Here is a 14,894-nt window from a genome sequence, read left to right as displayed (position 1 = left end):
ACAGTAGTGGTACTGGTATGTGTCATGGTAATTGTGGTACTGGTGTTAATGGTAGTTAAAATGTCAGGTGCATCACTTGCAATACTGGTATATTTAGTAGGATTTGCAGTAGTTGGCCTGGTATGTGACATGTTAACTCTGGTATTGATGCTGTTGGTATTTACCATGGCAGGTGCATCATTAGTGATAGTGGGATATTTACTAGGATTAGCACTAGTGGGACTGGTATGTGTCATGGTGGCTGTGGTACTTGTGCTAGTGGTATTTAACATGGCAGCTGTGTCACTAGTGATACTGGTATATTTAGTAAGATTATCAGTAGTGGTACTGGTATGTGTCATGGTAGCAGTGGTACTGGTGCTAGTGGTATTTACCATTGCAGGTGCATCACTAGTGATACTGGTATATTTAGTAGGATTCACAGTAGTGGTACAGGTATGTGACTTGGTAGCTGTGGTACTGCTGCTTGTGCTATTTAATATGACTGGTACATCACTAGTTATACTAATTTATTTAGTAGGATTAGCAGTAGTGGTACTGGTAAGTGGCATGGTAACTCTGGTACTGGTGTTAGTGGTATTTAACATGTCAGATGCATCCCAATGGATACTGGTTTATTTAGTAGGATTAGCATTAGTAGTACTGGTATGTGTCATGGTAGCTTTGGTGTGGGTACTAGTGGTATTTAACCTGGCAGGTGCATCACTAGTGATACTGGTATATTTAGTAGGATTAGCAGTAGTGGGACTGTTATGTGTCATGGTTACTGTTGTATTGTTGATAGTGGTGTTTAACATGGGAGGTGCATCCCTTGTGATACTAGTATATTTAGTAGGATTAGGAGTAGTTATACTGGTATGTGACTTAGCTGTAGTACTGTGGCTCGTGCTATTTAACATAGCTGGTACATCACTAGTGACACTAGTATATTTACTTGGATTAACAGTAGTGGTACTGGTATGTGTGATGGTAACTGTGGTATTGGTGTTAGTGGTATTTAACATGTTAGGTGCATCCCTAGTGATGCTAGTATATCTAGTAGGATTAGCATTAGTGGTACTGGTATGTGTCATGGTAGCTATGGTACGGGTACTAGTGGTATTTAACATGGCAATTGCATTATTAGTGTTACTGGTATATTTAATAGGATTAGCAGTAGTGGACCTGGAATGTGCTGTGGTAGCTGTGGTACTGGTACTACTGGTATTTAACATGTCAGGTTCATTACTAGTAATACTGGTATATTTAGTAGTATTAGCAGTAGTGGGACTGGTATGTGTCATGGTAACTGTGGTACTGGTCTTAGTGGTTTTTACCATGGCAAGTGCATTATTAGTGATACTAGTGTCTTTAGTAGGATTAGCAGTAGTTTGGCTTGTATGTTTCATGGTGGCTGTGGTACTGGTGCTAGTGGTATTTACAATGGCAGTTGCATCACTAGTGTTACTGGTATATTTAGTAGGATTAGCATTAGTGGCACTGGTATGTGTCATGGTAGCTATTGTATGGGTACCTATGATATTTAACATGGCAGGTGCATCACTAGGGATGCTGGTATATTTAGTAGAATTAGCAGTAGTGGGACTGGAATGTGTCATGATTACTGTGGTACTGGCACTAGTGGTAGTTTACATGGGAGGTGCATCCCTAGTGATACTAGAATATTTAGTAGGATTAGTAGTAGTGGTACTGGTATGTGTCATGGTAACTGTGGTACTGGTGTTAGTGGTATTTAACACGGCAGGTGCATCACTAGTGATACTAGTATATTTAGTAGGATTAGCAGTAGTGGCACTGGTATGTGACTTCGTAGCTGTGGTACTTCTGCTCATGCTATTTAACATGCCTGGTATATCACTAGTCATACTAGTATATTTAGTAGGATTAGCAGTAGTGGCAATGGTATTTATCATGTTAGGTGCATCACTTGTGATGCTAGTATATTTAGTAGGATTAGCAGTAGTTGTACTGGTATGTGTCATGGTAGCTGTGGTACAGGTGTTAGGGGTATTTAACATGTCAGGTGCATCACTAGGGATACTGGTATATTTAGTAAGATTAGCAGTTGTGGCACTGGTATGTGACTTGGTAGCAGTGGTACTGTTGCTTGTGCTATATAACATAGCTGGTACATCACTAGTGATACTGGTATATTTAGTAGGATTAGCAGTAGCGGTAATGGTATGTGTCATGATAACTGTGGTACTGGTGTTAGTGGTATTTAATATGTCAGGTGCATCCCTAGTGCTACTGGGATGTTTAGTAGGATTAGCATTACTTGTACTAGTATGTGTCATGGTAGGTATGGTACAGGTACTAGTGAATTTTAACAGGACAGGTACATCACTAGTGATACTGGTATATTTAATAAGATTAGCTGTAGTGGGACTGGTATGTATCATGGTAGCTGTGATACTGGTCCTACTGGTATTTAACATGGCAGGTGCATCACTTGTGATACTGGTATATTTAGTAGCATTGGCATTAGTGAGCTTGGTATGTGTCGTGGTAGCTGTGGTACTGGTGCTAGCAGTATTTAACATGGCAGGTGCATCACTAGTGATACTGGTATATTTAATACCATTAGCAATAGTGAGACTGGTATGTGTCATGGTAGCTGTGGTACTGGTGCTTGTGCTATTTAACATGGCTGGTACATCACTAGTGATACTAGTATATTTAATAGGATTAGCAGTAGTGGTACTGGTATGTCTCATGGTAACTGTGGTACTGGTGTTAGTGGTATTTAACATGTCAGGTGCATCCCTATTGATACTGGTATATTTAGTAGGATTAGCATTAGTGGTACTGGTATGTGTCATAGTAGCTATGGTACGGGTACTAGTGGTATTTTAACATGGCAGGTGCATCACTAGTGATAATGGTATATTTGGTAGGATTAGCAGTAGTGGTAGTGGCATATGTCATGGTAACTGTCCTGCTGGTGCTAGTGGTATTTAACATGTCAGGTGCATCACTAATGATACTAGTCCATTTAGTAGGATTAGTAGTAGTGGTACTGGTTTCTGACTTGTTTGCTGTGATACTACTGCTCATGCTATTTAACGTGGCTGGTACATCACTAGTGATACTAGTATATTTAGTAGAATTAGCAATAGTGGTACTGGTATGTGACATGGTTACTGTCGTACTGGAGTTAGTGGTATGTAACATGTCAGATGCATCCCTACTGACAGTGGTATATTTAGTAGGATTAGCATTAGTGGTACTAATATGTGTCATGGAAGCTATGGTATTGGTGCTAGTGATATTTAACATGGCAGGTGCATCACTAGGGATACTGGTTTATTTAGTAGGATTAGCAGTAGTGGGACTGGTATGTGTCATGGTAACTGTGGTACTGGCACTAGTGATATTTAACATGGGAGGTGCATCCCTAGTGATACTAGTATATTTAGTAGGATTAGCAGTAGTGGTACTGGTATGTGACTTGTTAGCTGTGGTACTGTGGCTCATGCTATTTAACATAGCTGGTACATCACTAGTGACACTGGTATATTTAGTTGGATTAGCAGTAGTGGTACTTCTATGTGTAATGGTAACTGTGGTACTGGTGTTAGTGGTATTTAACATGTTAGGTGCATCCCTAGTGATGCTGGTATATTTAGTAGGATTAGCATTAGTGGTACTGGTATGTGTCATGGTAGCTATGGTACGGGTAATAGTGAAATTTAACATGGCAGGTACATCACTAGTGATACTGGTATATTTAATAGGATTAGCAGTAGTGGGACTGGTATGTGTCATGGTAGCTGTGTTACTGGTGATAGTGGTATTTAACATGGTCGTACATCAATAGTGATACTGGTTTATTTAGTAAGATTATCAGTAGTGTTACTGTTATGTGTCATGGTAGCTGTGGTACTTGCGCTAGTGGTATTTACCATGGCAGTTGAATCACTAGTGATACTGGTATATTTCGTAGGATTAGCAGTAGTGGTACTAATATGTGTCCTTATAGCTGTGGTACTAGTGCTAGTGGTATTTATCATGTCAGGTGTATCAGTAGGGATACTGGTATATTTAATAGGATTAGCAGCAGTTGTACTGGTATGTAACTTGTTAGCTGTGGTACTGCTGCTTGTGCTATTTAACATGGCTGATACATCACTAGTGACACTAGTATATTTAGTAGGATTTGCAGTAGTGGTACTGGTATGTGTCATTGTAACTGTGGTACTGGTGTTAGTGGTATTTATCATGTCAGATGCATCCCTAGTGATACTGGTATATTTAGTAGGATTAGCATTAGTGGTACTGGTATGTGTCATGGTAGCTATGGTACGAGTACTAGTGATATTTAACTTGGGAGGTGCATCCCTAGTGATAATGGTATATTTAGTAGAATTAGCATTAGTGCTACTGGTATGTGTCATTGTAGTTATGGTACGGGTATTAGTGGTATTTACCATGGCAGGTGCATCACTAGTGATACTGGTATATTTAGTAGGATTTGCATTAGTGGTACTGGTATGTGTCATGGTTACTGTGGTACTGGTGTTAGTGGTATTCATCATGTCAGGTGCATCCCTAGTGATACTGGTATATTTAGTAGGATTAGCATTAGTGGTACTGGTATGTGTCATGGTAGCTATGGTACGAGTACTAGTGATATTTAACTTGGGAGGTGCATCCCTAGTGATAATGGTATATTTAGTAGGATTAGCATTAGTGCTACTGGTATGTGTCATTGTAGTTATGGTACGGGTATTAGTGGTATTTACCATGGCAGGTGCATCACTAGTGATACTGGTATATTTAGTAGGATTTGCATTAGTGGTACTGGTATGTGTCATGGTTACTGTGGTACTGGTGTTAGTGGTATTCATCATGTCAGGTGCATCCCTAGTGATACTGGTATATTTAGTAGGATTATCAGTAGTGGTACTGATATGTGTCATCGTAGCTATGGTATGGGTACTATTGGCATTTACCATGGCAGGTGCATCACAAGTGATACTGGTATATTTAGTAGGATTAGCATTAGTGGTACTGGTATATTTCATGGTAGCTATGGTTCGGGTACTAGTGGTATTTACCATGGCAGTTGCATCACTAGTGATACTGGTATATTTAGTAGGATTAGCGTTAGTGGCACTGGTATGTGTCATGGTAACTGTGGTACTGGTGTTAGTGGTATATACCATGGCAGGTGCATCACTACAGATACTGGTGCATTTAGTAGCATTAGCAGTAGTGGGACTGGTATGTGTCATGGTAGCTGTGGTACTGGTGATAATGGTATTTAATATGGCTGGTACATCACTAGTGATACTAGTATATTTAGTAGAATTAGCACTAGTGGTACTGGTATGTGTCATGGTAACTGTAGTACTGGTGGTAGTGGTATTTAACATGTCAGGTGCATCCCTAATGATACTGGTATATTTAGTAGGATTAGCATTAGTTTTACTGGTATGTGTCATGGTAGGTATGGTACAAGTACTAATGATATTTAACATGGCAGGTGCATCACTAGTGATACTGGTATATTTAATAGGAATAGCAGTAGTGGGACTGGTATGTGTCATGGTAGCTGTTGTACTGTTGTTAGGTGTATTTAACATGGCAGGTGCATCACTAGTGAAACTGGTATATTTAGTAAGGTTATCAGTAGTGGTACTGGTATGTGTTATGGTAGCAGTGGTACTGGTGCTAGTGGTGTTTACCACGGCAAGTGCAACACTTCTGATACTGGTATATTTAGTAGGATTAGCAGTAGTGGGACTGGTATGTGACTTTGTAAGTGTAACACAAGGGCACTGCTATATGCTATTGTAAGTAACTGCATCTCCTTTCACTGTTAATCTCTGTGATCTCTTCCCCATCCACATCCAGTGTATAATTCAAGGCATCACCCTCATTTCCTTTCAAACCTTCTTAACTTGCATGTTAATCTTCTGTGGGTTTATTCTCTGATTACTCGCAGGGTTGCAGAGAAGCCAAAGCCGCTCTTGGTACTGAATGAGGACAGGGCAGAGAAACTAGTTCTGTGCTGGACACCAGCCCATAATGGAATGTGCACAAAAAACTCCACACTCACCCTACAGACTTACAGATAGGTTGGAGAACTGATAGTTCACTTAAAGCATAGCTTGGGAATGTGGGTCAAAACCAAAGCACTCAGCAGAAACCCACACATCCACTGGGAAAATGTGTAGACCCCACACAGGAGCTACCCCATGTGAAAATCAAACTGGAAAAACAAACACTGCGAGGCAGCTTTGCTACATAGCGTGTTGTCTTCTTACATGTATGACAGTGTAAAAGGCCTTGATATCAGGGCTTTAGCTGTGGTACTAATACAATGTAATTCATGATTCTGGCCTGCTGATTTTACTACGACTGCCACCAGTACTGTTGGCCAACAGGGTGTTGGCAGAAATTGGGCTACTGTTTGCCGAAGGAGGATAAGACGGGGGAAGGTATGCCCAAATGAAGGTAAAGGCTAGGACTGTGATAGTGAGGGACAGAACTTTGAATGTTGGCAGTATGACTTGTATAGGGAGAGAGCTAGCTGATATGATAGACCGAAGGAAGGTTGGTATATTGTGTGTGCAACAGACCAGATGGAAGGGGAGCAAGGCTAGGTGTATCGGAGGCTGTTTCAAATTCTTTTATCATGGTGTTGATGGGTGGAGAAATGGTGTAGGCATTATCCTGAAGGAACAGTATGTTAAGAGAGTTTTGGAGGTGAAAAGAGTGTTGGATAGAGTGATGTTTATGAAGCTGGAAATTGATGGTGTAATGATGAATGTTGTTAGTGCATATGCTCCACAAATTGGATGTGCGATGGATGAGAAAGAAAAATTTTGGAGTGAGATGGATGAAGTGGTGATGACTGTACCCAAGGGTGAGAGACTGGTGATTGGAGCAAATTTCAATGGGCATGTTGGTGAAGGGAACAGAGGGGATGAGGAAGTGATGGGTAGGTATGGTGTTAAGCAAAGGAATGCAGAAGGTCAGATGGTAGTTGATTTTGTGAAAAGGATGGACATGGCTGTGGTGAATATGTATTTTAACAAGAGGGAGGAGCATAGGGTGACGTACAAGAGTGGTGGGAGATGCACACAGGTGGATTAAATCTTATGTAGAAGGGACAGTCTGAAGGAGATTGGAGACTGTAAAGTGGTGACCGGGGAAAGTGTAGTTAGGCAGCATAGGATGGTGGTTTCTAGGATGACATTGGTGATCCAGAAGAGGAGGATGAGTGTGAGTGCAGCACCAAGGATCAAATGGTGGAAATTGAAAAAGGGTAATTGTGAGGTGATCTTCAGGGAAGAGTTAAGACAGGCACTGGGTGGCAGTGAAGAGTTACCAAATAGCTGGGTAACTACAGTAGAGCTAGTAATAAAGATGGCTAGAAAGGTGCTTGGTGTGACATCTGGAAAGAGAAAGGAGGACAAGGAGACCTGGTGGTGGAATGAAGAAGTACAGGAGAGTATACAGAGAAAGAGGTTGGCGAAGAAGAAGTGGGATTGTCAAAGAGATGAAGAAAGTAGACAAGAGTATAAGGAGATGACGTGCATGGCAAAGAGACAGGTGGTGAAGACTAAGGATAAGATGTATGAAGAGTTGTATAAAAGGTTGGACACTATGGAGGGAGAAAAGGACCTATACCGATTAGCTAGACAGAGGGACCGAGCTAGTAAAGATGTGCAGCAGGTAAGGGTGATAAAGGATAATGAGGAAAATGTAATCACAAGTGAGGAGAGTGAGTTGAGCAAATGGAAAGAGTACTTTGAGGGGTTGATGAAGGAAGAGAATGAGAGGGAGAGAAGGTTGGATGATGTGCAGATAGTGAATCATGAAGTGCAGTGGATTAGCAAGGAGGAAGTAAGGATAGCTATGAAGAGGATGAAGAACGGAAAGGTTGTTGGTCCAGATGACATACCTGTGGAAGCATGGAGGTGTTTAGGTGAAATGGCAGTGGAGTTTTTACTTAGATTGTGTAATGAAATCTTGGAAAGTGAGAGGATGCCTGAGGAATGGAGAAAAAGTGTTTTCGTACCGATATTTAAGAATAAGGGTGATGTGCAGAGCTGTAGTAACTACAGAGGGATTAAAATGATCAGTCACAGTATGAAGTTATGGGAAAGAGTAGTGGAAGCTAGGTTAAGAAGGGAGGTGATGATTTGTGATCAGCAGTATGGTTTCATGCCAGGAAAGAGCACTACAGATGCGATGTTTGCTCTGAGAGTGTTAATGGAGAAGTACAGAGAAGGTCAGAAGGAATTGCATTGTGTCTTTGTGGATTTAGAGAAAGTATATTACAGGGTGCCTAGAGAGGAGCTGTGGTATTGTATGAGGAAGTCAGGAGTGTCAGAGAAGTATGTAAGAGTGGTACAAGATATGTACGAGGGTAGTGTGATAGTGGTGAGGTCTGCAGTGGGAGTGATGGATGTGTTTAAGGTGGAGGTGGGATTACATCAAGGATCAGCTCTGAGCCCTTTCTTATTTGCAGTGGTGATGGGCAGGTTGACAGACAAGATCAGACAGGAGTCGCCGTGGACTATGACATTTGCAGATTACATTGTGATCTGTAGTGAGAGTAGGGAACAGGTGGAGGAGACCCTGGAGAGGTGGAGATATGCTCTAGAAAGAAGAGGAATGAAGGTTAGCAGGACTAAGACAGAATATATGTGTGTGAATGAGAGGGAGGATAGAGGCTGTAGGGAGTAAAGGTGGTGAAGGTGGATGAGTTTAAGTACTTGGGATCAACAGTTCAGAGTAATGGTGAGTGTGGAAGAGAGGTGAAGAAGAGAGTACAGGCAGGATGGAGTGGGTGGAGAAGAGTGTCAGGAGTGATTTGTGAAAGACGAGTACCAGTAAGAGTGAAAGGGAAGGTCTACAAGAGGGTAATGAGACCAGCTATGTTATATGGGTTGGAGACAGTGGCACTGACAAAAAGGCAGGAGTTAGAGCTTGACGTGGCAGAGTTGAATATGTTAAGATTTGCACTGGGTGTGATGAGGATGGACAGGATTAGGAATAAGTATATTAGAGGGTCAGCCCAGGTTGGAAGGTTTGGAGACAAAGCCAGAGAGGCAAGATTAAGTTGGTTTGGACATGTGTTGAGGAGGGATGCAGAGTATATTGGGAAAAAAGATGCTAAGGATGAAGCTACCATGTAACAGGAAAAGAGGAAGGCCTAAGATAAGGTTTATGGATGTGGTGAGAGAGGACATGCAGGTGGTTGGTGTGACAGAGCAAGATGTAGAGGACAGGAAGAAATTGACAGTTCATCTGCTGTGGCAACCCTTTACGGGAGCAGCCAAAAGAAGAAGATTCTGAACATTGTTCTTCTCTACAGCCATACTTTACAAGTTCTTACCCTAGTCATATAGCAGTCTCTGTATAACTCAACCTATATTATTTTTCAAGTGCCTGTAAAATTATGACAGCAGTCATGGCTAGCTGTCGTATTATTTTTCCAGTTTGTTTGCTACCCCTGTAAGTTGACTTGCTTTTGTAGACTGCTTCCAGCTGTGACATGAGTCACAAGGACAAGGGTACATTTAATCTCTAGTTCTCTTCAGAATAGGCTTTCAGACAAAATGTTTTAAGAAGCCAGGGGAAGTCAGTGTACTTGTAAATAGTGAGATTACATATATGTAACTATCTTAAATTTATCTTACTACCAACTTGTCTGTTACACAATGATTTATAAATCTGCACTTAAAGCTTATTTTTAATTTTGTCATCTAATCTCTGTTAATTACTTATTGTTCCTACTGTTACTAATTTTTTATGGTTTGGAATTTTTCTCCCTGGGCCTGCTCTGATTTCCCCTGATAAATAAATGTGAAGTAAATAAATAAATGATGTATGTACGGACTATAACACTTACAAAATCAGGGCAGAATCCCTGATCACTGGGCTTTAAACTACAAGCTTAAATAATCAACCACCATACTGTTTCAAGTTAGCATGGGCTGGGTTTGATCCACTGACTTCTGGCTTTTAGTATCAGATTTATAAAAGATAATTCATCAACCTCTAGCTTATAGACCTTTTAGCAATCACAAAAGCAGCACAGCAGACCTTTTATACTGTTTGTTACTACCATTACTTGCTAATTTGCTGTTTTGCGGAACCAATGGTGGTTTATGTTGAAATTTTAAAAAATATTTTTACAAATTATCTTCTCATTTTAAAAGATTAATGTCACTTTCTTAAATGTATGGCGTGTCTGAAATATTTTGACACGGTGTTGTTTGTTACCATTGACATAGTACATTTATACTCAGTGATTCCAAATTAAATAGGTATGGAATGATTTATGAACAACATCAGAGATTTTAAGTGTTTAGACACTAAAAATGTATGTTTAACTTGAATTTTTTATGGAAAGTACTCTCACTAACAATTTTGTATATGATAGTTTTATTTTGTGAATAGGAACTACAGACATTTTAAAGATTTTTTTTGTGTATTTAAACACTTATGAACACTCTTTGAAAAGTGGTCCATTTACAGACCCTGGAAACTACAGACCAATTAGTCTCACTAGTCTTATATGTAAAGCCACGGAAAGAATTATCATGCAAATGATTATATAACTGGATTATTTTAAAAGGAAAATATTTTTAAAACAATCCATCCTTCCATCCATCTGCCAGCCTGCCCATCCACAACCCTTCCCAATTTTTAACTGGGAGTCTTCACTGTGTAATAGCAATACCCAAAAGTAAGGTAATGGGTTCGTTAGATTTTTTTCACTCGTCGTGAGTATCAAACCTAGTTTTGTTACTTAGAGTTCAGGATGAATAACTGGGACAAAAGAAAAAAACAACTTCCAACCAAGAATAAAATGTAAAGTCTACATTTCCTGTTGTTCTTTATTGTAATATATTTAATTTTTCTAACATTTTGTTTACCAGGAAAATCTGCCTTGGAATGAAGCCAATTTGCAGCAGAGGCCCAGGGAGAAACTCCAGATACATGCCTTTGTAACATGGGAAGAAAGCAGAGTACCCAGAGGAAAACCACATGAATGCAGGGAGGACATGCAGACTCCACATAAAAGGTACCCCGATCAAGAATCAAACCAGAGAATCAATTGCTGTGAGGCAACAACACTAACCGCTGCACTACTGCACCATCAACATATCTGATGGACGATGGTATTCTGCTAGATGTGGATAAATATTACCCTGAAAAATGAATCCCCAACTTACAAAGGACATATTTGCCTATGCACTTGTCAGATATTCACTTAATACTGTTTTATCGTTTTACTTCCTTTGGTATAGATTCAATCATTTCTGTTCTAACATCACTGTAGTTAATGCTCTACGATTGTTATGTATATAATCTTCCAGAGCTCAAGTTATGCATATTGGCTGCATATTCAGAAGGCTGATGTAATGCAGTTGCAACAACAACCAGATATTAACTAAGCTTTTGCCATAACTGTGGCAGAACAATTTCTGCAAGATTTCTATACTAAAATGATTATAGTATGGGTCATATATAATTTTCTACTCAAAATAATAGCTTAACTATCTCTACAAACCAGTATGGGTTTTGCAGTAATATTTATTACTTATGTATTCATTCATTCATTTATTCATTACACTGAAGAAGTTACTATAGCACACATACTGAAATTATAATAGTTTTTGTTATTTTTTTTATAACTTAGGAAGACTTTATTTTTGGGTTTTGTGATAACACTGAGGCAGCAGATGCAAATTAAACTCACATCTCTGTCATTATGTAACACTTCACTTTGTACTTTATTAATATATGTGTGGTTATTTCATTAGTAAGCCACTTTCTCTTGGTGAGAATCAAATTGCATGCCTCATGCTTGTGATGTAAACACCATAACCATATGCAAGCCCAACCCCCTTAAAAAATATTTTAATTTTTTATAGGATATCTGTTAAACTAGTAAGATGCCCAGCTAGAAAATGTGAACTGCTATTATTCTCTTAGGTCAGGGATAAATGAATTATTTATATTTCAGCACTAAAATGTGTTTCTATATTTTATCTACCTAGATTCCTCAGTCTGTTTGCAGTCGCAGTTGTGCACATGAATACAGAAAAGTTGTCCATCGAGGAAAGCCAGTCTGTTGCTTTGACTGCATTCCCTGTCCCAAAGGAGAGACTGCCAATGAAACTGGTACATATACAACATGCACCTTCACATCTTTAGGAAGCCAGATTACCTTGATTTTATGTAGTTTAAAAGCAGAAGTCTGAGAATATATGAGTGAATGACATATTACTTTTAAGACAATATAAGCTACTTTAAGATGCTGAAAATTTAAAAGAAATAAAATAATCTTTTTTTTTGTTTATTAAGCATAGACACTGATAGTATGAACCATTTGACACACATTAACTGCTGCTGGGGGTATTGCATACCATATTTGTTTAACTTCATCTATCCTTCGTATTTATTAAGGCTTCACTTTAACACTTGCAAGATCATCTGAGGTGCCATTTACCAGGTAATGTCCCATCACATCTGCTAAGATGAAATTGAATATTCTGACAACTTAACTGCTTGCATATCACAGCTTAAATTATTGCAAACCTATATTCACACCTCACTACAATCATTATCATAAATACCTTTTTCCCATTTTTCTACATGGAGTCAGGATATCATATCACCTGCATCCATATCTCTTTATTCAATACCAGCATCGTACCTCCTCCAAAAGTCATGACTGGTCTTCTCTCACACAATCCACCCACCTCTTTGCTAGATGCTCCCAGGTCTTTTTGCCTTTTTCCTGTCTGTCCTAAATCTTCTTATTCAGTTGTCTTCCGCTTTTCTGCACACGTGCTCAAATCATGGTAATCTGTTCTCTTCAACCTTCTCTACAATTGGAGATACTTCATCTTCTGTGTTGATGTCCACATTTCTTCATCTGTCCCACAGTGTGAATCCTACCACCTGTCTCAAGCACGTAATTTCCATCACCTCTAGCTTACTTATCTGCACTGCCTTTACTGTCCAGGTCTCTGTACCATATAGTAGTACTGTTTGCACCACTGCCTTGTACAGCTTACTTTTCAGCTTCTTTGGCATGCTTCTGTAACACACTTGAAACTCCATGCCAGTTGGTTGCAGCCCCTCTGATTCTAATTCTGACCTCCTCATTCAAACATTCCTTCCTCTCCGCCACATTTCCCAGATACTTGAAGCTTCTATCCTAGTCCACTATTTTCCCTTCTATCTCATTTCTTAGCTTCTCCCAATTTCTCCCTTTTGTTGCCATTACAGCTGCCTAATCTTTATTCAGTTTCATCCCATGTACTTTCAGTTTTGCATTCCATTCCTCTAGCCTTGCTGAAGTTCTTGCCCAGAGTCTGCCTGTAATGCTACATCATCTGCATACACCAACTTTGTTGATCTATCCAACTGACCTGCTTGCTAACATAGCCTGTTACTAGTATGAATAGCAGTGGGCTCATAGCTGAATCCTGAGGCACATTTACTGCCACCTAACATAGCCTGTTACTAGTATGAATAGCAGTGGGCTCATAGCTGAATCCTGATGTACATCTACTGCCACCTAACATAGCCTGTTACTAGTATGAATAGCAGTGGGCTCATAGCTGAATCCTGATGCACATCTACTGCCACCTAACATAGCCTGTTACTAGTATGAATAACAGTGGGCTCATAGCTGAATCCTGATGCACATCTACTGCCACCTAACATAGCCTGTTACTAGTATGAATAGCAGTGGGCTCATAGCTGAATCCTGATGCACATTTACTGCCACCTAATATAGCCTGTTACTAGTATGAATAGCAGTGGGCTCATAGCTGAATCCTGATGCACATTTACTGCCACCTAACATAGCCTGTTACTAGTATGAATAGCAGTGGGGTCATAGCTGAGTCCTGATGAACATCTACTGCCACCTAACATAGCCTGTTACTAGTATGAATAGCAGTGGGCTCATAGCTGAATCCTGATGCACATTTACTGCCACCTAACATAGCCTGTTACTAGTATGAATAGCAGTGGGGTCATAGCTGAATCCTGATGCACATTTACTGCCACCTAACATAGCCTGTTCCTAGTATGAATAGCAGTGGGCTCATAGCTGAATCCTGATGCACATTTACTGCCACCTAACATAGCCTGTTACTAGTATGAATAGCAGTGGGCTCATAGCTGAATCCTGATGCACATCTACTGCCACTGGGAACCCCTGTATGAGCCCCAACACTGTTTTCTCTTGTGCTATTTGGTCCTTGTACATAGCCTGCACTAATTCTACCAGTGTTTCTGGGACTTGGAACCATTGCTGGACTGCCCATATCAACTTTCTTGGAATCTTGTCATATGCTTTCTCTAACTAGATGAATTCACCCATTTGAACTTGTTTCTTAACCCTAGCTTCCTCTCAACTATCTGTCTCACTGCAAACATTGGGTCAGTTGTGCTGCATCTTGATTTAAATCCAAACTGCTCATCTCCACTCTTACTTTCTACAACTCTGCATATTCATTTATAAATCACCCTCTCTAGAAGCACTGTGTAACGTGACAGGTGTTTATATCTCTGTATCTGCATATTCATTTATAAATCACCCTCTCTAGAAGCACTGTGTAACGTGACAGGTGTTTATATCTCTGTATCTGCATATTCATTTATAAATCACCCTCTCTAGAAGCACTGTGTAACGTGACAGGTGTTTATATCTCTGTATCTGCATATTCATTTATAAATCACCCTCTCTAGAAGCACTGTGTAACGTGACAGGTGTTTATATCTCTGTATCTGCATATTCATTTATAAATCACCCTCTCTAGAAGCACTGTGTAACGTGGCAGGTGTTTATATCTCTGTATCTGCATATGCATTTATAAATCACCCTCTCTAGAAGCACTGTGTAA

The sequence above is a fragment of the Protopterus annectens genome, chromosome 1.part1 (genome assembly GCF_019279795.1).
Source record: "Protopterus annectens isolate FY-2018-M chromosome 1.part1, PAN1.0, whole genome shotgun sequence".
Taxonomy (NCBI): Eukaryota; Metazoa; Chordata; order Ceratodontiformes; family Protopteridae; genus Protopterus; species Protopterus annectens.
The sequence above is the reverse complement of the archived record's forward strand: the minus strand, read 5'-3'. Positions refer to the sequence as shown.